The sequence below is a fragment of the Balaenoptera borealis genome (genome assembly GCF_965194805.1).
Source record: "Balaenoptera borealis genome assembly, chromosome: 16".
Taxonomy (NCBI): Eukaryota; Metazoa; Chordata; class Mammalia; order Artiodactyla; family Balaenopteridae; genus Balaenoptera; species Balaenoptera borealis.
In genome coordinates, this window is record NC_138872.1 from 5,419,509 (window position 1) to 5,443,519 (window position 24,011).

The following is a 24,011-nucleotide window of genomic DNA, read 5'->3' on the forward strand; positions in this document are numbered from 1 at the left end:
GCTTATCACCTGGAGCAGGGCAGCTACATAATTTGTGGGAGCCAGTGGAAAAGAAAAATATGGGGCCCTTCTTCAAAAAGCAGGGGAAAAGCGCCATTAAAATTACTACGCTATCATCCTTTTTCCTTCCTTCTGCAGTCTCTCTACTTGTTGTGGTGTTTTCTATTTGCCATTCGTAGTCATCCTAAGTAAAGAAAAAACTGTTACATCATTAGCATGAATTTTATCATTCACCTTTATATTATGCAATGCCAGTTTCAAATACAAATATATGAGTGTTTAACTCATAGGCAGCCTCACTGAGGTGACACAATTTGTATTTTGTAGCTCGTACAGCACACGTGTTTTGTTCTAACCAGGACGGAAGAAACACTGCACAAAACTAACTCGACTGTTCTCACTTCCCTTCTTGGTACGCACATATTCTGCCGACACTCCGTCTCTGTCTGGCTGATGAGAAAGGAGCTGGGGTTGCCTTCTCTCTCCCTTTCTCTCTGCGGTGTGGTCTCCAGCCTACACGTCTGGCTGGTGCAGGGAAACAGCAAAAAAAAAAGGATATGGTGGGTCACTGGTGTCTCTCAGAGCCACGTTGCCTTCTCCCTGCGTCAGGAGCAAGTCCTCGTTCAGGGGGAGAGCCTTCGGGTGTTTGCCGTGGACGGAACACGCTCCCCTTGAACTTGCTGAGTCTCGCTGAGTTCGCCCACATCTTGGGCCCCCAGAATCCAGCCTTGTGTCGGGGTCATCGTGAGGGCTACGTGTGGACGGGGCGGCAGGAGACGAGGACTCACGGACCGTGCGTGTTTCCTCTGCTCACACACACTCTCCATTGCCCCACGGACTTCACTTACAAAACACAAGTTCCAAGATAAAATGATTCCACATGTTGAGATGGCAACGACAGCAGAGCGTTGATCCAGGGTGTGATCGCAAGGGGTCCCCGCCTGTGAAGGCCCCTGTCCTGGGAGGCCTCATTTGCACTTGAGCGAAAGCCTCAGACTCCAGACCATTGAAGAGCATGGATACTCAATGCAAGGGCCGGGGCTCTGGGGCCAAGGTGGGTACAATCATCATCCCCAATTTACAGACAAGCAAACTGAGACCCCGCAGGTTGTCTTGCCTAAGGCCCCACCTCCAATAGGGGTAGAAGTTGGGCTGGAACCGCGAGTGTGCATCCAGAGGCCCTGCTTTGCTCCCCTGGCCCTTTCTTCACATCTTGGGCCCCACTGGAAAGGCCCACGTGTAACACAGACATTGGCCCTGAGGTCAGAAGACATGCTTCCGCCCTCCCTCCCTCCCTCTCTCCCCAACTTCCTCCTTCCCTTCCTTCCTTCCTTCCTTCCTTCCTTCTAGGGTCGGGATTTGGCGGGGACAAGGAGAGGGGGCAGGGCGATGTCACAAAGGGCCTCAGACATCCTGTCCTCTGGGACCAATTGGCTCATTCTTATGTGGTGACGGGTTCAGCTCCTCCAGGCCCTGGTTTGGCGTTTCCTTTTCTCCTGCACCTTCCGTATGTGAGTGAAGGGGGAGGGAGGTCTCCCCTGGGAGTGGGCCCATTTAAAGACATGGGACCTCACACCCTGCTCCCCACTAACTCCCCCCCCTTGGGGACCCCTGCTGCCCTTGTCTGGGGAAGGAGTAGAGCCTGCAGGACGGATCTCAGGATGCGCCCCCCTTGCCTCCCCATCTGCCTGGACCCCTCCCATTTACCACCCAGCCTGGAAGAGGAAGGAGGCTGGGGTGACAGGAGCCCTTGGGCCCCCAGGAAACAAGCCCAGAGACACTGCACGCTGTGCCCCGCAAGCCAGCCATGAACCCCCAAATCAGTGCTCACTCCACCCCACCGGTCCCCCTCACTCCTGGAATTCTGCTCGTGAGCTGCCCTCTGGGGAGAACAAGATAAACCGGGCCTGCCTCGGCCGTTCATCTGCACGACCAGCTCCTGAGGACGCAGAGTCTGTTCCCCATTTAACAGAGGGGGAAGCCGAGGCCCAGAGGGGTGAAGTCCAGGCTGGAAGTTCACAGCCGGGAAATGGTGACGGGAGACTCACTCGGAGCGGGGTCTCTCCAAACCCTCGTTTCTCTGCTCTGGCACCGACAGAAAGGCATGGATACGCTTTATTTTCTACACCTCATGCTGCTACTTTTCCTGACTTGAAAAATCCTAAAATCCTGTTGTCACAATTTCCCACTGCTGTTCCTTTTGCTCATCTTTTTTGAGGCTGTATTATTAAAAAAAACAAACACAAACCCTTTTCATCAAAGGACTGTTATCCAGAAGGCATATAAAAAAATCAAGCCAATAAGAAAATGCCAACCAGTTTGTAAAAACTGGGCACAGTATTTGGATAGACACTTCACCATAGAAGACACACAAGTGGTCGGAGGACAAACAGCCTCTGTTCCCTCCTGTGTAGGGGAAAGCTGGCTTCCGGGGTGCCCTTCTTGCAGTCTCACAGGGCCCCGAGATAGGGACCCACACACTTGGTTTAATGTTCAGCTGTTGCTCTCTTGAAGTTCTCAGTACATTTTGAACAAGGGCCCCAAGGTTTCATTTTGTGCTGGGCTCTGCAAATTCTGTAGCTGGTCCTGGTGTGGCAGCTTGGCCACAGTGGGAAAGACCTTTGTTCCTGTCTGTGTGGGGATTGACCACAGTAATAACGACCTCTGCACCTGGCCAGGTCATAACAACTTCCATTTATTGGACTCACTGCCTACCAGGCCCTGTGCCAACAGCCCTACAAAATCATTCACTGCATTCTCACAACATCTCTGGGATAGATGGCATCCCCATTTTATAGATCAGGAAACTAAGGCTAGGAGAGGTGAGAAACTTGCCCAAGGTCACAAGGCCAAGAGGTAGCAGACAAGATTTGAACCCAGGTCTGGTTCAAACACAACAGGATTTTGAGTTCTGTTTGTATTCCATCACACCATCAACATTCCTGATGTGATACTGAAAATTAAAAAGCAGGACACCAGTGTAGGAACTAGAAAAGGAGCCTAATGAGGGTGGGGAGGCAGTCCCTGGAGGCCTGATCAAGCCATTCCTGAACTCCCACTCACACAAGTTGTGCCCTAGGAGTCTCCCCAGTCTTATTCCTCAGAAGAATTGCTCCCAGGTGCTCACAGAGGAAGCTGGCAGGGGCAGACAAGTAACCCATGATGGGGCTGGCACATGCTGGGCTCAGCCTCAAGCTCAACCCAGAGCCCAGGACTCATGCCTTTATTTTGGGAACACATGGGAGAATCACAGAGAACGGCCAGAGCCTGGGTCTGAAGCTGGCAAAATCAGGGTTTGCACCTTGGCTTTAGCACTTAAGTCTGTGGTTTGGGGAAGTTTCTTTACCTCTCTGAGCCTCAGCTTCCTCATCTGTAAAATGGACTAGGACTTCCCTTGTGGAGCCTTTGGGGGGATGAAAAGAGTATAAACAAAGCCCTCAGCTCTTGTCCACCAAATGCTGATCACTCAGTCCTGTGCAAGAGTTCCTTGGTCTCGGGAGCCATGCTGTTCTCAGAGGAGAGGTCTGGGGCAAAGTGTCTCAAAATGGGACTGTGACATGCCCCATCCCTGATGACTGACAGCATTTTCCTGCTGATAAAAAGATCAGTTCAAGGCTCAGAGACTGACTTCTTGCTCATCAGGATTCTTTTGCTTTTCTCTGCTGAGGAATGTTTTGCTTTCCCCTCTTTCTCCTGGGGGCAAACCCACTTCCCTCTCCATATCGCAGGCCACAAACCAGAAGGGAAGAGAAAAGCATGCTTGGTCCTGGGGGGTCCAGGACCTGGGGGTTTATCGTTGTAAACGCACAATTTAATTATCTCCAGTTGAAAACTGGCAAGCTGTTCAGGATCTTCCTTCGTTGAATGTTAATGATGTTTTGGGAAACCTTTAAGCCACGCTCCCGAGGAGAAAATGGCTCCATGTGGTGGGGAGAGAAGAGGGGGGGGCTACCTGGGAAATGATGGCTGGATTCACCACTGTGGGTTCTACACCCTGACGCTGGCTGAGCAAGCACTCCCTGCAAGGCCCTCTCTCAGCTCCTTGCGTGTCCCAAGCACCCTTCCCACCCCAGGGCCTTTGCACGTGCTGTTCCCATGGATAGAGCACTCTATTTCCAGATGTCCTCAGAGATGCTCATCCTCATCTCTTCAGGGAAGGCTTTCCCAAGCCCCCTCTCTGACGATGGCTTCCCACACCCCCATGTACACACGTTTGCTTGTTTGTTTCCTGCAAAGCACTTACCTCAACCTGCAATAATTGTAGGTGCTTGACCTGTTTATTCATCTTGCCTGCTATGATGTAAGTACTTGAGGTCAGGGCAGGGTATCAGCCTCACTCGGTGCCCCTGAGGCATAGCACAGTGCCTGGAGGTGGGCGGGGCGGTGGCAGGTGCCCAATGAATGAATGAAAGTTGAATGAATGAACAGACAGACTCAGTGTTTGGGAAAGAGAGCGACAGGGCAAAGAAAGAGTGGGCGCCTTCCCCAGACCTCAGTGTCCCCCAGGCTCACCTGCTTTGCGCCAGCTACTAGACGCCGTGCCAGTGTCCTCTTCCCCCACCACAAACGGCCTCCCCGCTCCTCCCCAGAGTGTGGCTGGATGGGCAGGTGGGTGGATCCAGGGAGGGGTACATGAGTGGGGACGGGCTGAGAGTTTCCTGATTTGGTTTCCATGGGGGGAGACAGGCATCCCCGAGCCCGGGACAGTCACACAGCAGGCATCTCCTGGGCCCTCGGCAGCTGCTCACGCTTCCTCCCGGCCACCCTGCAGCCCTGCACCAGGACACACTTCTACCTTCACTGTTTCCTTGCTGTGGTTTAATGTCAGTGTTTCCTCCAGTAACCTTTCTCTTGCCTGGGCCGAGCCCCAGACAGCTCGGCTGAAAAGGCACCCTCGGGGCTTCCCTGGGGCAGGGAAGCCTGCTGAGGCAGAGCAGGGAGGGGCGCCGTCAGGCCCTTCTAGGCACATTGAGGCTGTCCCCGGGTTACTGGTTCTCACTTCTCTCAGGCCAGAAACCCAGAGACAGCTTTCCAATCCTACAGGCAACCAAAATTTCTGAGCGAGTAATCTGGGGGCAGGCAGGGCTCAGTGACTTGCCTTTGGGCTGCAGGAGGTCTCTTCGTTGAAGCTGTGACTGAAGCATCCTTATCAGCTGAGTTAACGCTAACTGCTCTTGCTAGGTTTTGTTCCCATCTCCGCAAAACTGTTGAGATTTTTCTCTTTCCCATTACAGATCAAACGGAACTTCTGTTTTGCATTTTATGCATCTGATCTCATGCACTTGGTCACTTTCTTCGAGCTTATATCTGCTGCAAAAGCACTGGGGAGGGGCTTCCCTGGTGGCGCAGTGGTTAAGAATCCGCCTGCCAATGCAGGGGACACGGGTTCAAGCCCTGGTCCAGGAAGATCCCACGTGCTGCGGAGCAACTAAGCCCGCGCGCCTAGAGCCCGTGCTCCGCAACGAGAGAAGCCACCGCAATGAGAAGCCCGCGCACTGCAACGAAGAGTGGCCCCCGCTCACCGCAACTAGAGGAAGCCCGCGCACAGCAACGGAGACCCAACACAGCCAAAAATGAAAATAAAAAATAAATAAATAAATAAAACCACTGGGGAGACGGGGCTGGGGTTCCCCGCCTTTGCAGTGTTACACTCACAAGTCGCAGCTCCACAGGTAAGGCCCACAGGTACCCCCAGGTGGGAGGCAGCGCTGCCCCCAAGAGAGGGCTCGGAGCCCAAGGGCGGCGCCCTGAGTGTGCACAGCGACACGCCCTTTCCAAATTGCCACCCCGTCACCTCAACTGCTTCTCACTGCAGCCCAGGAAAGGAGGAGGGACATTACACGTGAGGGACAGTGGGGCGCCGGGCGGAGGGGGGAAGGCAGTAAGCATTCACATCTGCTGAGCGCCGGCCCTGGGACCCGCCACGCGTCCCCGCCGTCGCAGGGTCATCGCTCATCTCCTCTCCGCGCATTCACGAAGCACCAACTGTGCGCCAGGGCTGCCTGCACGGTGCCGAGAACGCAGCGGCGAGCAGAGCAGACCAGAGCCCCGCCCCACAAGTGTTCAGTCTCCAGTGGTGAACAGACGAGGAGCTCCGGCAAACCAACAAAAAAAGCGAGAAACCCCAAAGGGAAAATGGACAAAAGATATGAACAGGCAATTTGCAGACCAGGAGACTCAAAAGCTGATAAGCACAGGAAGAGATGTTAACATTCCTCAGCAGTGAGAGCTATGCAGATGACAGCAAAGTCCGGCAAGAGTTTAAAAGGCAGCCGAGGGCTGGAGGGGCACACAAGGGTGGCCGGGGGCACACAAGGGTGGCCGGGGGCGTGCAGTATCCAGTACACTTCATGGCATTTCAGCAATTCTGGATTCTGGGTGTAAATGTCAAAGAAATGCTCACCAAAGTCCAGAGAATGAATGAGTTTTTCATCACCGCCTCGGTGCAGGGCCCCTGGCGACCAGCTGGCATCCTTTGTGAGGGATGAAATCCACGGGCAGACAGGAAGCATCTAGAAGCAGCAGCCCGGATGTACACGTAGCAGCATGGATGTGCTTTACAGCAGGATGCTGAGAAAACAGAAGAAACAGTGAGATCCACAGGCTTCTATCGTTTCCGTAAAATAAAACACACACACACACAGAACAACAAAAGGACACACATCAACACTGAATGACTGCGGGAGGGGTTGGTTGGGAGCGCTGAGTAACTGGAATAAAACAAATAAAAGAGAGCGTGACAATGGTGTTAGCTATTGTTACACATGCTGCTCAAGGCTGGTCCAGGGTACCGACTCGCCTGGCTGGGAGGGGTGGGCTTTCCCCGGCAAGCTTTGACTTTGGTGAGGAGGAGTGTCAGGGGGGCACATTCTCCCCACCTCAGCCAGGCTGCGCGAAGGCCGCACTGGGAGCCTCGGGGAAAGAAGAGAAGCCCACTCCCCTTCCCACCCCGGCACAGCCCACCCACCTACTGGCAGCAAGTGCCTGAGCATCGTTCCTCTGTCCACCCCCAGGCCCCGGGGCGCTGAGTTGTGCACGAAATCATATATTTGGACCAGCTAGGCCTGGAGTCAAACAGCCCCCGAGCCTCCTGCCTCAGAAGTGAATCATCACCTCCCAGCTCTGCCATCTGGACACCGGGTCTCCCCTCCCACCACCAGCTCCTGGGCCCCCAAGGTCTCTCCATTTCCCCTTTGACTTGTCCCTTCCTTCCCTCTCCACTGACCAAGGACTGAGTCATTGTGCATCCAGGCTCCGTCTCCACTCCATCCTCACACGACCCACACTTACTGAGCACCTGCTCTGAACCCCGGAAGTTTTACACTCGGCAAGCTGTCCTCAAGCTGGGAGGTTCTTGTGTTATGATACCCACTTTGCAGATGAGAAAACTGAGGCCCAGAGGGGCACAGAAACCACCCCAGTTCACGGAGCTGTGCAGAGAGGAGCACAGGCTCTGTCTTCTTCTGCCACTGGCGACCAACAGAGGGAGTTTGTGGGGCCAGTGTGGAACTTTCCAGAAAAGCAGCCCCTTCTTCGGAGCAACTTCCCGACAGAGCAAATCTGTTCTTTCCTGGTGTCCCCTCCACTCCCGGTCTGACCTCCCCATTGCAAGTCTGAGCCACGAAAGCCAGCTCACGTTCAGAGGATCTGAGGTTTCACAAACACCCCTCAGGCCAGGAACTCCTTGAGGACCAGCCTGGGTCTAGTTCCCCTTTGCCTCCCCACACTCAGTTCTAAGCAGAGGAAGGTGTCTGGAGTCAGATAGACTGGGTTGAAATCCAGTCCCCCAGGCTGTGTGACGTGGAGCAGGTCCCCTCACCTCTCTGAGCCTCCGGGGTCACAGGGGTCATGACTTCTGCCACGGGCCTGGCCCCCAGCCGGCCCCCACGTTCCACTTGTCAGCACGGATTGGGCCTCATTCTGGAAGGTATTTGCAAATGCTTATCCACCCTCGACCAACAGCCCCTTGGGGAAAGGAAGGGAAGGAGAGGGGTGACATCTCCCCCACAGGCTGGGGTCCCTGAGGCCTGTGGCCTCGGTGAGCTGGCCAGACAATGCCCCAGAGGTTGGAGGGCGAAGCCAGGATGGGGGACCACATTCCAGGGGGGAGAAACCATAATTCCAGTGGGCGCCACAGACTAGGTGAATGCCCCTCTGCTCCCAGCGACCCCGGTCTTCTCTTCAGGGTTCACTTTCTTTCAATTAATCCAATTATTTCTGCCACCAGCCCCAGAGGTCTCGAGAGCTGGGGTTCCTGTCACCACAGGCCCAGAGGGGTTAGGTGCAGTCTGGCCGGAGTCACACGACGTGAGCAGAGCAGGACCCAGGGACCCACGTCCAGCCTGGCCCGGTGCCCTGCAGGACCCGCTGCTACAGCCCCTACTCGGGAGATTAGCTCAGCCAGCACTGACTGAGCCCCTGGCACCGTGCAGAAGCGGGGAGACCTGGGAGACAGAGGGCCGGTGGGCAGGCTCCCTGCCCCCACCCGCTCAGTCTGGGGCAGGAGAGGCTGAACAAGAGGATGTCTGATGATTAAGAGGCGTGGTTGATGGGGGAGCGGGGGGGGGTTCTTCCAAGGAGGAGGCCCTGGGGTGAGAGGAGATTTGAGACCCAGACTACAGGAAGGTGACAGACAGACAGAGAGCTGGAGGAGAGCACTCCTGGCAGAGGGGGCGGCAAGTGCAAAGGCCCTGGGGTGAGAGTGTGCTGAATATGCTGAGAGAAGGAAAGGGGCCCGCGGTGCAGGGAGGTGAGTGGGGTTGGGGGGGTAATGGGGAGAGCGACGTGCAATTCGAGGTAAGGTCCCAGGGCACAGATCACTAGAGCCTTGCAGGCTGCAGCGAACAGTTTGCATTTGACCCCAAGTGCCCTCGGAGGCCGCTGGAGGGTCGCAAGCCTGGCAGTGACACGACATGAGTCTCCAAGGGTTGAAGTCTGAGCTGTGCCACCCCAGGAGGCCACCATCCCCCTGGGCTCTGTGTCCCCCCCGACAGGGTCCCTGAGATCAGCCTGGGGCAGAGCCGGGCTCTGAGGCCTTCAGCCTTATAGCTGTGATTGCGGGCTGTAGATTTGGCATTTTTACTTTTTCCAGCATCTTCTGCGTTGCTTCCCACACTGGCTGTACCCGTTTCACTCCAGCCACAGTGGGAGAGGGTCCCGCTTTCCCCACTCTCGTCCAAATATTTCCACACTTGCCCGGGTGATGGGAATCACAGGGGTCCCTGCTGCCCACTCAGCCCCAGGCCTGTGCTCCCCGGGGGTCCTGCTGAGGGGGCTCGTGACCTCTGCAGGCCCCCAAGAGCCCAGGTCACAGAGAAGCCATTGTCTGAAGTGCCCATCCCCCCACTCACGGTGCATGGCCAGCATCTTCTTCCCTTCCCTGTTCCATTTCTATATAGAAAAGGCATCGACAGGAGCCCACCGTGGCCACCTCCCACCACCCGGGAGATGATCTGGACAGCGTCTCACCCAAACAGATGGGGGAGATTGAGGCCCGGGGAGGCAGAGACAAGTGTCCAGGGTGTGCGGGTAGATAAGTGCCCCTCCAGAGAGTGCCCCTGGCTGTATGTCGCTGTCGGTTACTGTCTTCGTGTCTCGCCATCCCCCTCCTGTCCCGGTGCTTTAGCTCCACGACTGAAACAGGTTTCGGTGAAGAGGGGCCTGGGACCCAGGGGCCAGGAGGCAAATGTTCAAGCCTCCCTGACCTCCTGAGTGCAGTGGGGAGATGACCACAGCTCTCACCCAGGAGCTGGGAAACCAGATGGAGGTCCCAGCTTCCCCCAAATGCCTCCACAGGACACTCAGCTCATCATAAACTCCCAGGGCCATTCCTGCTCCATGTTAAACTGGATAATAACTCCAGCTCTTCAGCTGCATCATGGGCTCTGAGAGCCTCGAATGAAATACTGGATGATGATAATGAGAGTGGTGGTGATGATGATGGCGATGATGGTGAAGGCAGTGATGCTGATACTATGCTGCTGCTGATGGTGGTGATGGTGATGGTGATGATGGTGATGGTGAAGGTGGTGATGGTGATGATGATGACGATGATGATGGTGAAGGTGGTGATGGTGATGATGGTGATGGTGAAGGTGGTGACGGTGATGATGATGACGATGATGATGGTGAAGGTGGTGATGGTGATGATGATGACGATGATGATGGTGAAGGTGGTGATGGTGATGATGATGACGATGATGATGGTGAAGGTGGTGATGGTGATGATGATGATGATGACGATGATGATGGTGAAGGTGGTGATGGTGATGATGATGACGATGATGATGGTGAAGGTGGTGATGGTGATGATGATGACGATGATGATGGTGAAGGTGGTGATGGTGATGATGATGATGATGACGATGATGGTGAAGGTGATGATGGTGATGATGATGATGATGTTGATGATGATGGTGAAGGTGGTGATGATGATGATGATGATGATGATGATGGTGAAGGCGGTGATGGTGATGATGATGATGATGATGATGGTGATGGTGGTGATAGTGATGATGATGGTGAAGGCGGTGATGGTGATGATGATGACGATGATGATGGTGAAGGCGGTGATGGTGATGATGATGATGATGATAATGGTGAAGGTGGTGATGGTGATGATGATGGTGAAGGCGGTGATGGTGATGATGATGACGATGATGATGGTGAAGGTGGTGATGGTGATGGTGATGATGATGATAATGGTGAAGGCAGTGATGGTGATGATGATGATGATGATGATGGTGATGGTGATGATGATGGTGAAGGTGGTGATGGTGATGATGATGATGATGATGGTGATGGTGGTGATGGTGATGATGATGACGATGATGATGGTGAAGGCGGTGATGGTGATGATGATGACGATGATGATGGTGAAGGCGGTGATGGTGATGATGATGATGATGATGATGGTGAAGGTGGTGATGGTAATGGTGATGGTGATGATGGTCTTGCATTTGAATGAGGGGATCGTGCAGATGGAGGTTGACTTTGCCTAGGGTAGCCTCAGGGAGAGACACCCCACCCAGCCTGGGGACAGGACCGCAGCGTACTCTTGCCTGGGGTGGATGACTCATTTTTTAATTATAAAAACAAACTGGGTGTAAGGTGTTTGCCTGGGCCCAGCAGCAGCAGCTCTTGGGGGGTGGGGAGGGGTGGTGAGCAGGGTGATGGCCGTTAGGGGCGTGAGGCGGGGGTCCTGGCCTGGCCGCTCGGGTCCTCCTGCATCCTGACCACCCGTGAGTAACCGCCCTGCAGCATCGTGCCGCTTCCCTCCCAAACAGCTGGTGGAGAAAAACAGACACAGGGAGGTTTCTTCTCCAGTGATTTCTGGTCCCTGGAGCAGAGCTGGCTGTGAGAAGCATTCCGATACAAGCCTCGGTGCCCGGGGAGGGTCTCTCCTGGACACTGCAGTGGCCTCCCCTCGCCTCCCCCCACCCTGGCCCACTCCATCTGCACCCCCGCGGCGGCCAGCTGAGCTCATCACCCGGCCCGGGTCGCGCTGCTCCCGGCTTCTATCCTCCTGGTCTGAGAACAAGTTCCTTGCGTGGTCTGCAAGGCCCTGCAGGTAGGATTGCCAGATAAAACACCGGACACCCAGTTTAATTAGAATTTCAGATAAATAACGAATAAGTTTTAGTATAAGTATGTCCAATACAATACTTGGGATATACTTACATTTTTTCAAATGTATTTGGCATTTACCTGAAATTCAAAGGTAACCGTGCATCCTGTAGTTTTATTTCCTAAATCTCAACCGTGTTGCACACCTTTTAACGAACCCTCCCCATCCCCCTTGCAGCACCTCTCCCCGTGTCTGTTCTGGAACTTACCATGCCCCACCCACCACAGGGCCTGTGCCCAGGCTGCTTCAGTCTCTCCCACTTGGCCTCATCCTTGTTAAATTCCACTCATCCTTCAGACCTCAGCTGAAATGTTACTTCCCCAGGCAGACCACCAGCCTCCCTGAGCAAACCAAGTTCCTGTCTTCTGCACACACAGCTCCCGCCCCGTCCATACCCTTCGCACATCTGTGGTTTACACGTGGGGATGTGATGCTTGGACTCACGTCCAGATCTCTGACCAGACGCCCATCTGTACAGGCAGGATCGTGTCTGCCTTGTTTGCTGCTGTGACCCTGGCACCCCGCACAGGGACCGACACACCGGATACTCAGTGAACAAGGGTGCAAAACACAAATGGACCAGGGCCGCAAAGGTCGAGTGAAAGCCCACACAGGCCCAAGGCCTGATCCTGTCACCGTGGTGTCCTGCATGGGGGTCGCGGTTTTGCTGCACGCCAGCGGGCAGTCCAGCGCCCCTTGTTTGCGTGGATAAGGACTCAGAAGCAGTGTCTACTTAGCAGAGCTGGTTTGGGGAAATAAAGGGTGGAAATTCTGAATTACAACAAATTCTGAATTACTGCAATACATCATTTTTTTTTTTTTTAAGTTTTATTTTCCTGGCAGGAAAGAAAGATGCCTTTTCCAGAGTTAATATGGAAGAACTGACAGGGCTTGAAAAACTGGCCAGCACCAGCTTTGTGTTCTTCCACGAGCAACAGAGAGATGCTTGTGAAGATAACCATGAGACCAGCCTTGGGCTCAGCACTGTAAAAATACACATATTTTCTCATTTACCCAATGACCCAGTGGCGTAGGGCTTACAGATTAAGAAACTGCCCGAGACATGCAGCTAGGAAGTAAGAGAACCAGCTAGAAACCAGTGCTAGAAACATCTGTCTTCAAAGAACCAGGTAGGAGATAAACAGACACTCACTCAAAGGACCCCAAAATTCAACCAGAGGACTTCCACTCCTGCTAAGGACTGAACAAGTCCCTCACAGAACCCAATAATAAAACCAGAGCCTGATGCAAGTGCTTGTCTTCGCAGCTTTCGGCCTGAGGCTAAGTGCAGGTGGCACAGTGCAGCCACAAGGCAACAGGACACCAGGGGGACTCGGTCTCTCTGGACCAAGAAACCAGAAAACGGAAGCTGGTAAACCATGACTGTTGACGAGAGCAGGGGATTCCTGGATGGGAAAGATTCAGAGGAAATCCCCCCCAGTTCTGTCTACCCGCACCTCTGACGGACCCCTGACCACTCCTGGAGCAGCCCCAAAGCAGCCCAGGTAAGATAAAGCTGTGAATGGGGCCGGAATTGCCACCCCAGATACAGAATTTGAAGTTCAAATTCGGCCAACATCACTGCTTGCTAAAACACAAGAAACAGCACTCATGGGATAAAAATAACAAAATCTTTGAATCTTCAAAATTTAACATTCATTATATCCAGGTGTATTCATTTGCTATGATTTAACAAATTCCTGGGAATTCCCTGGTGGTCCAGTGGTTAGGACTCAGCACCTTCACTGCCAAGGGGGCAGGTTCGAACCCTGGTCAGGAAACTAAGATCCCTGTAAGCCTCGCAGCATGACCAAAAACAAACAAACAAAAAACAAATTCCCACAAACTTCGTGCCTTAAAAAACACACAGTTATTATCTCACAGTTCTCTAAGTCAGGAGTCTAAATTCGGTCAGCAGGGGCTGTGCTCCCGAAGGCTCTAAGGGGAGATCTGTTTTCTTCCCCTTTTCAGCTTCTAGGGGCTGCCTGAGTTCCTTGGTTCATGGCCAAGGTAAGTGAGGAATAACCCTTTGTCATATTAAATCACTGCAATTCTGGGATTGTTTGTTACCACAGCATAACCCAGCCTATTCTGACAGATACACCCTGATATGCATGTTAAATAGGTCATTCTGGATGCTGTTTGAAGAGAAGATTGAAAGGTGGCAGGACCTGTTAGGGGAATCTTACAGCCATTCAGGCAAGACCAGGGCAGAGGGAGTGTGGATCAAGAAAAGCGCACTGATTTGAGGGCTTTTTAGGAGGTAGGATGAGTGGGGTTGGGGGCTGGATTGCATGTGGGGTGCTTGGAGGAGGTCGATGACACCCAGGTCTCTAGCTCAAACACCATGAGGACATAGGAGAGGACCATTCACCACGAAAGGGAACACAGCAGACAGTACCGTGGGGGCTTAGATAAGGTAGCCAGCCGAATAATGGCCCCTTCAAAGATGCCTGCACCTTAATCCTCAGCCCCTGGACTATGTCAACTCACGTGGGAAAAGAGACCTTGCAGATGTGATGAAGGGCACAGACCACAGCTGGAGAGAGCAGCCTGCATCAGCTGGGTGGGCCCAGGCCAATCACAGGCACCTGAAAACCAGGGGACCTCTCTTAGCTGGGTCAGAAAGTTAAGATGATGGAAGAGGCCAACAGATGCAGCTTGAGAAGGGCCCCAGCCATCACTGCCAGCTTTGAAGATGGAGGAAGTGCCATGGGCCCAGTAGGGCAGTGGCCTCTACAAGCCGGAAAAGGCAAGAAATGGCTTCTCTCCTAAAGCCTCCAGAAAGAGATGCAGCCCTGCTGACACCTTGATTTTAACCCACTGAGGCCCTTGTGGGACTTCTGCCCTCCAGAGCTGTAAGATAATGAATGTGTGTTGTTTTAAGCCACCGAGTTTGTGGCAAGTTGTTACATCAGCCACAGAAAATGAACACAGAAGACGAGTTCACATTTGGACACGCTGAGCTTCAAGGGCGTGGGACCTCCGGTGAGGGATCAACTGTAGTTAAGTGAGGGATTTGTCAGTGCCCTGCTGACCCCTGGGGACACCTTGCGCCGCTTCTGTTACCTGTGGCATCTCTACAGCGCACTTCCCCTGGGCCACTGGAGCCAAAGTGCCTGGAAGTTATGGTCCCCTATGCAACAAATCATCACCAACGCCTGGCCAGTGCAGGGGGACAAAAGTCCAGCTCTGCGCCTCCAAACAGGACAAGCTCAGAGGCACGATTTACACGCCAGACCCCCAAGGATCAGGCCGCTGGTCCTCCCCTGGGGCTGCACCTTCTCGCCTTGCTTGGCGTCTTCTCCTGCCTGTCCTGCTGCCCCTACTCATCCCAGTGCCTCCTGGGAGCGCTTCCCTAATAAATCATCTTCACGTGTATCCTCACTGCTGGGGAGCCCCACGTAGGTCCAGGTACTTGAAAAGGAAGGTCAGGGACGCCACTCTGCAACACGGTCGCCACTAGGCACACGTGGCTGTTTACACTGACACGTAAATGACTTAACATTATATGAAACTAAAAATTCAGATTCTCAGCTGCAAGCTCTCAGTAGCCTCGCTGGCTGGTAGCTACGGTATCAGAGTAGAAAGAACGTTTTCATTGTCAAACAGTTCCATTGAGCAGTGTCGGTTTAGAACTTAGGAAAGATGTCAGGGCTGGGGGCGGGGAGGGGTGGTCATCGGGTCTGTAGATGGAGAAAGAAGCCGAAGAGACAGGTTGAGCTCCCAAATGCACACAGCGCAGCACTGGTTGTTCCTGGCCATTCTGGACGTGAAGTCCAGCCACAGCGCGCCTGTCTCTCTCTGTGAGCTTGGTACCCCTGCTTCTTGCCAAGATGAACTAGACCACTGGGTGCTCCATGGAAAACCGGGAGGAAAGACGTATCATTTCCCCCTTCGGCCTGTCAGTCACATCGTTAATATAGAGGCGGTGAACGAAGGCAACCTCTTTCTCGTTGCCTGTGAGCTGCTTGAATACGCATCCGCAAGCTGACAAGCAAGTGCTTTCCCGCTGCTCCCCGCTCATCTGCATCCTGCTAATGCTGTCAGTCGGCACCAAGTCACAGCTCCAGCTGATGGGTGACGAGGCCGCCTCGGGGATGACGGGCCACGAGCTGGAGTTGGCGTTTGTTGATCTGCAGTTAGAAGCATGGGGCTTGGGTCCAAGGCGACCTGGAGAGAAGTCAGTAGCTGCAATGCCGTGGGCTTATCACCTGATGCCTTTGAGACTCAGTTTCTCCTTCTCTGGCAGGGGCGGAGGTGGTTCTAGAAATCCCTACCTCCCTGGACCACTGCCGTGAGGACTAGATGAGATGATGCAGGAAGATGGTCTCACAGGACGTCGTACAACATAAGCCCTTAACAAACAGTAGTTGTGGTCAACATTGTTTAAATATGGAAGATGGTCCATGCGTGGCCTGTCCCCTCTCGACCCCCTGAAGTCAGAAATATAACAACACTACTTTGAATCAACAAGTTCAAATCTTCTAGGAGATTTTCCCCTAACCAAGAACTGATGTAAGAGGGAGGGCATGGGTTTAGTGTCACACAGACCAGGGGCCCCTGGGTGGGCCATCTCACCGGTGTTTCCCACTTTCTTTGGTAACAGTGACAATGCCTCCTCCGAATAGGGTGTGGGGATCAACGTGCAAATCACTGGGGAAGGGGAGGTGCTTCGTTAAAGGATTTCTCCAGTGCTTTCCTGCAAGCAAGAGTTCCCTACTGGAGAGGAGAGTTGGCCTTTTGGCGAACGTGCGTAAGGAACTCTCCTGGGGGACCCCATGGAGGGTCTAATTCAGCAGAGGTGAGATGTGGCAGAAAGCCCCTCAGCCCAGAGGAAGTGCTGGGCTTGTGTGAAGGCTGGATGTGTGTGCCAACACCAAGAACATGCAGGTCTGCTCCGTAGACTTCAGCGTGGAGAGAGTTGAGAGGTGAAGAGTCTTGTGGCTTTAAAGTATGTCCACAAGTTCTCCCTCCTTCAAGAGGTGGAGCTGCGTTCCTCTCCGTGGGGTGACAGCTGGATTTAGTGACTTGCTTCTAACAGCTGGAACATAGAGGAAGTTACCAGGGCATAAAAGTTACCAGCATCCTCCTTGCTCTTTCTCGGATGACTCAGTCTGGGATAAGATGCTGCCATGTCCTGAGGACACTGGAATAGTCCTACAAAGAGGTCCAGGTGGCAAGAACTGAGGCCTGTGCCCACCTCCGTTGTGTGAGCCAACCTGGAAGCAGGTACTGCGGCCCTGGTCAAGCCTTCAGATGGCACAGCCCCAGCCAGCATCCTGCGTGCAACCTCAGGAAGGACCCTGAACCAGACCTACCAGCTCAGGGTGACCATGGAAACTGTGAGATTAAAAAAATGGTCATTGTTTTAAGTCACTAAGTTTTGGGGAAATTCGTTGCATAGCATTAGATAACCAACACAGGCGTTCACTTGATTATTTGAATGAATGAATGAATGTTGGTTTTATTCTTACTTGGTAATGAGAGACAGGACAAAGAGTAATACAGTGATACTATTGGTTGCCTACAAATAACCATTGCCCCTTCCTTCTTTCCCCCCAAAATTTTAATTTTGTTCAGGTATCTGCCTTTCACAGGCACCTCTGTAACTGGGGAAAACCTGACTCCCTCCTAGAGGTAGTAATTGGCAGGTCCCTGATTAACCTACCTAAGCCAGTCATGGTAATCTCATCTCCCTTGCTAGGAGTTGGTTCAGTTTAGCCAGTCAGCTCATAGCAATGCCTAGGCAAATACTCCTGTTTAAATAAGGGGCATGAGATTTAAGTTAACCCAATGAGACCCAGGAAAAGGGAGGCTTATATGCCATAGGTTGTTATGAACAAGGAAGCCTGCTGCTGCTGGCAGCATCTTGTGATGTGAGGGAAGCCAGCCTGAGAACAAAGCAAACACATGGAGCAGGGCAGAGCCAAGAGACTTGCAGCACAATGGAAGCAGAGCCTTGATCACAACATGCCTGAAGCCCTCCCTCTGGACTTCCTATTATGTCAGATAATAAGTCTCAGTTTTTAAAGTCTTCTTTTTCAGAATTTCCATTTTTATGCACGTTGTTAACCTGTTTTTTTCCATCATTTAATGAAGATTTATTGAGCAACTACTCTGTGCAGGCATGGTGATATTCATCACTGAAGAAAACAGACTTAGGGCCTGACGTCAAGAACTTGTAGTCCATGGGGTCCTAGTTGACCTTCAACCTCTTCAGATATAATGGAGAGTGGGAGACCAGTGATGGTTATGAGGATGACCTAAGACCAGAAACACCCTTATTCATCTAACAAGCCCATACTGTGGTGGAGTTAGGGGCATAGACGTAGACAGCCCCTGAAAGCCCCAAAGGGAAGGATGACAGTGGAACTGTGAAGGCCCCAGATCCTAACATCTGTAAGATGAAGCTAATATTAGGATCGACCCCATAGGGATGTTTGGAGGATTAAATAAACAATTTAGTTGAAAGAGAGGGTGGAAAAGTGATCTGTAGAGCCTGAACGTGGGAAGTGGGCTTGGTCTCCCACCAAGATGTATAACAAAGGGGGTCCCTAAATGTAAGAGAGGGGTTCAGACTCCGGGTGGCCAAAAAATGACACATGCCTGCAGCCCAGGTGTCTGGGACAAAAGCTTGCACATTGAAACATACATGTGGCTCAGCCACCGAATGGCTAAAATGAAAAGGACAGACACTACCAAGTGTTGACAAGAACATGGGGTAACTGGAGCTCCATACAAGGGGTGAGGGTGCACGATGGCACGGCCACTTCGGAGAACTGCTTCGCAGGATCCACTGAAGCTAAGCCTTCACCTGCCAACAATTCCACTCCCGGGAACACGCCTGGGACAAATGCACCACAATGCACCAGAGATGTGTGTCAGGTACTCATAGCGGCACCATTTGTTAGAGGCGGAAATGACCCAAATGCCCATCAACAGCAGGGGGATAAATGAACCGTAATCTACTCATACGATGAAACACGGTAGAGCAGGGCTCCCAGCTTCGGCACCGCTGACATTTTGAGGTAGATCTTTCTTTATTACGGGGGCTGTCCTTTGTATTGTCCTCTACCCACTGGTTGCTAGTAGCGTGCTCTCCCCAGCTGTGATCATCAAAAATGTCTCCAGACATTGTCAAATGTCCCCTGGGGGCTAAATCACCTCCAGTTGAGAACCAGTGCTGTAGAACAATAAGAAGAAGAAGAAAGGAAGGATGGAAGGGAGGGAGGGAGGGAGGGAAGGAGGGAGGGAGGGAGGCGCAATCCCACGTGCAAACACAGGAACACATCTCCAAAACATTGTGTTGAGTAAAAGAAACTAGACACAAAAAAGTGCCCAGGGAGCATGCGGTCCCATGTACACAAAGTTCAAGAACAGGCAAAACTAACCAATGGTGATTCCATCAGAGCAGTGGTTATCTAGGGAGGGGTCGCTGCCAGATGGGCTTGAGGGAGTCTTCTGGGTTCTGGGAGAGGCTTATACAACGGACAGTCACGTACAATTTCATCAAGCTGTACAAATAAGAGTAATTAAGTTTACTCTAGGTTTGTTAGATCTCAGAAAGTACTTGAAAAATAGATGTGGCCACTCTAGCCATCTGTCTCCTAGGGCCCCCTCGTCATTCCCAAGCCCTCCCCCTGGCAGAGAACCCCGGCATCACCACCATCACTCCTTTCTCCAGCTCCTCCTCTCCCCCTTCCTCACTCCCGTCTCCCAGGGAGCCGCGCCCCCTACACACACACACACACACACACACACACACACACACAGCAGCTCAGGGCTCCCACCCGACAAGGGTGCCGCGGCAGGGGGTGGACCACATCTCGAGCTGCAATTCTCTCCCAGGAAGCCAACAAGCTCTGTAGAGCCCACCTTGGGCCTCCGGCTCCAGTCCGCCCTCCTGGGGGGGCGAGAGGAATTTCTCCCTCTTGTTTCACAGTCCCAGACCAACCCACAGCTGACCCCGACCCTGGTGGGATCCAGCAGCGTTGGAAGAGCCCCACGCTGTGGCCTAGGGGTTGGCAAGCAAAGCGGGCTCTCTGCGTTAACCGAAGTGCCCTCGCAGAGTCTGGGATCAAGGGCAGATGGCCCTGTAACAAGACTCGCCCACCCTGGAACGTGAGGGCGTCCAACTGCTTCACCGGACGCATGGAGCCGCAGGAAGATGCATATCCACAAGGAACCCAGCCTGGACAGAGGACCAAGAAGAGCCCTGGTTTACGCCCCCATCCTTCCAATTCAGCTGAGAGGCGTGGAGTCTGAGTCCGTACCAGTGTCTGTAGGAGGCACAGGGGATGCAAAATTAGTCACTTCTCCAAGGTAGGCATGCAAATAGCCAGTGAGCACATGAAAAGATGCTCCATGTCGTTAGTCATTAGGTTAATGCAAACCAAAACCACAGTGAGACACCACTGTACTCCCATAGGATGGCTGGAATCAGATAAACGGGCAAGAACAAATGTTGGTGAGGATGCGGAGAAACCAGAATTCATATGCTGCACTGGTGGGAATGTAAAATAATTCAACTGGCGTGAAAAACAGGGGTGGCGATTCCGCAAAAAGTGAAGCATAGAATCACCACAGGATCCAGTAACTCCACTCCTAAGGGTATACCCAAAAGAACTGAAACAGGGACTCAAATATAATGTGTACAGACGTTCACAACCACATTAGTCACGAGAGCCAAAAGGTGGAAACAACCTAAATGTCCATCGGGAGATGAATAGATAAGCAAAACGTGGTGTATCTATATGGTGGAATATTATTCAGCCTCAAAAAGTTATAAAGTACTGACCCAGGCTACAACATGGAAGACCCTCAAACACATTATACCAAGTCAAAGAAGCCAGCCACCAAAGACCACATATTGTATGATTCCACTGATGCGAGATGCCCAGAACTGGCAAATCCATAGTGACAGAAAGTAGATTGGTGGTCGCCAGGGGCTGGGGGAGGGGGGAGAGAGAAATGGGGAGGGAGTGTCTCATAGGCACGGCTTTCTTTTGGGGGTGATGAAAATGTTTTGCAACATGTTAGAGGTTGTGGTTGTACAACATTGTGAATGTATGAAACGCTGCTGAATTGTAGGATGAAAATGGTTCATTTTATATTATGTGAATGTTGCCTCTGTTTTTAAAAATCAATGAGATAATCCCTGTTCTGAGGAATCCCAGAGGAGGCCGACTATTTGGAAGGCAAGGACACATAAAAGCACATTGTTCTGATTATTTATTATTATTACATTATTCTGATTATGTATTATTATAATTTGAGTAAAAAATTACCCAAAATCCAGCGGCTTAAAACCATTTTACTTTGTTAACAATTTATGGGTCAGAAACTCAGACAGGACACAGCAGGGATTAGTTGTCTCTGCTCCACTATGTCCTGGGACTCAGCTGAGAAGACTCAAATAGCCAGAGCATCTTCTGGAGGCCTCTTTACTCCCATGTCCAGGCTGGAGTAATTCGCAGCCTGGGCTCAGAGAGGAGCCAGAGCACCTTCACTGGACCTCTCCACGTGGCTTGGGCTTCCTCAGAGCATGGCAGCCTCAGAGCCCAGGCAAACCAGGCAGAAGCACTATGGGCACTTCTAACCCACCATGTAGTCAGATAGCATCACTCCCACCATACTCTATTGGTCGAGGCAGTCACAAGGCCACCCGCCTTCAAGGGAGGGAACATAGACCTTACCTCTCAGTGGGAGGAATGTCAGAGCATTTAGTGATGTGTGTTGAAATCTCCATGCCCATCACTAGAGTGTTAGATAACTTATGCCCATCTATATAACGGAATACTATGCGCCTGTCAGAAAGAATGAGGCAGCTGTATGATGTACTGATAAGGAAGATCATTCGAGGTGCAGAGATAAGTGAAAATAAGCAAGGGGCAGAGCAGAGTACCAAGAAAAGAGGGATGTAGTTACAGTAACTGCTTCTACATGCACAGACTCTCTAGGAGGATGCATAGGAAATTAGTAATAGGCTTGCTTCTGGGGAAGGGAAATGGGGGCTGGGGGCATTGTCAGGAGATGGAGAGACACATCATTTTCACTTTCTATCATTTTGCACAATTTTTTTTTACTATGTGTCTGTATCATAGGTTCAAGGGAAATATTTATAAAAATTAAAAATAAAGGAATAAGTTAGATAAGCAGTGCCGTGGAAACACGCCAAGACATTGTTTTCAAATTTACTTGTTTTGCTTAATATGCATAGTACAATCACTTTAATAGACAAAACAAAATGATACATATACACACACTCACAATCACCCTCCTGAAGGTCAGGAAAGACACGCACCAAACTGTAAGGAGAGGTATAGGATTGGGTGAGGTAAGACTGCCGCATTTTACTCCTGATGCTTCTGGATTTTTTTTTTAATCTTTTATAATAAGAATGTTTGCAAAATACTTATGAAGATGTTTTAGGGAAAGTTTACAATTTTAAACAAGAGACATCACCATACAGGGATTTCCCTGGTAGCACAGGGGTTAAGACTGCACACTCCCAATGCAGGGGGCCTGGGCTCAGTCCCTGGTCAGGGAACTAGATCCCACATGCATGCCACAACTAAGAGTTCTCATGCTGCAACTAAGGAGCCCATGAGCCGTAGCTAAGGAGCCCACCTGCTGCAACTAAGACCAGGAACAACCAAATAAGTAAATAAATAAATAAATATCAAAAAAAGAGAGAGAGAGAGACATCACCATATGGCATGATGTGTGCTAAAAGGGGAGCCTGGGGCAGCAGAAGGATAGAGGAGGGCAGCTAAATGGAGCTGGCAGTCAGGGAAGTCTTCCTGGAAAAGGAGGCATCTGAATTCTCAGAGACTGTTGTCTCTCCCTGAGTCAATGGAGGAACGGTCCTAGAGGGAGCCCCTCTGCTTGGTCTCACCTGCTTCTCATCCAAGAGGACTAAGTCCCAGTAGGACCTGCCTCTCCTTCCTCCGTCCAATGCCATTGGGATTTGCTGGGCCAAGACCAAATGCCTATAGACATGGGAGCCCCTGCTTCTCTTTTCCCTCTTTTCCCTGCTCTTTATAATAATAATAAACTCAGATTAATTAATAATCACCACTTTGTGCCAGTTGTTGCTGAAACACTTTATTTGTCTTAACTTAAAGAGGAGTATTATTATGATCAGTGTTCCAATTTTACAGATAGGAAAATGGAGGCACAGAGAGGTTAAGTGACTTGCCAAGGTCACACAGCTGGAAAGTGGCAGAGCTGGGATTTTGAACCCTTGATGTCTGGCTCCTCAATCCAGACCCTTACCCTCTCACTGGGCTGCCTGGCCTTCTGGGTACTCACTCTGTCCCCCAGTGGTCCCCAAATCCCTCTTCCTCCCGTACGTTTCTCCCTCTCTCCTCTCGTCTCTTCCCACCTTTCCTCCCTCACGTCTGCTGCCAGGTTGGCCTTGAGGAAGGTCAGCTTCCTTCCACAGACACAGCGCATTTCAGCCAGCTTGGGTTCCTGAAGGCGACCCTCCTCCCAAACTCTTTCAAGTGTATTTATCTAATTAAAAATCTCTCAGCAGCCCAACGTGCCGGGAGATTTCATATTTAACCAACACACGTGGTCAACTCAACCTGTCCGGGCAGGGCAGGCCCATCCCAGGAGCATCACCCTGCCAGGCCTTGGGAGGCTGGGGACGCCCAGAGCAGCCATCCGACCCGCAGAGTCAGCGCCAGCCAGCTGCGTTTCTGGCCACTGAACCTGCCACTCAAAGCCCCCTTTTTAATTAACTCCAAATCTCAGGGGGCCGGAGCACGTGGGCAAACTTCTGTCTGACTTCACTGCAAAGCCCAAGCACATCCCAGTTTGCTTTCCAAGAATAGAAGTGGGAGATGGGGGAGGGAGGAGGCTGGGATCTAAAAATGAATTTGCAGCCCAGAGCAAAACAACCCAGCCGAGGAGAGGGGAGAGAAAGCAACACACATGCATGAGCCCAGCCCAGTGGGGGCTGTCTGCTGCCATCCCGGGTGTGAATCGCGGACCTGGCAGTCTGCCCAACTGTCTGGCAGGGACGGTGAGGGGGGGGGGTGGCGTGGCTCATGCCAGGAGCAGGCAGCTGGGGACGCCCATGGGAGTCTGGATGTTTTCTGGGCTCGTTGGTTTTCCCCAGTAGACAGAAGTGACTCACGGGCTTGCAGGCTGGGCTCGGGGGGTTCATGAGTGCCCCAGATGTCGGTCGCACGAGGTTTCAGGCATTCAGGAGCCAAATGCCTGAGGGGCAAGGAACGAGATTCCACCATCAGGGATACACTTACCCCCACCGGGCCCCACTTAGGAATTGATAGGGGTGGCATACTTACCTGCAAATTATAACAAAATCAATAACAACAACAAGAATAATAATAACAGCTTCTATTTATTGAGA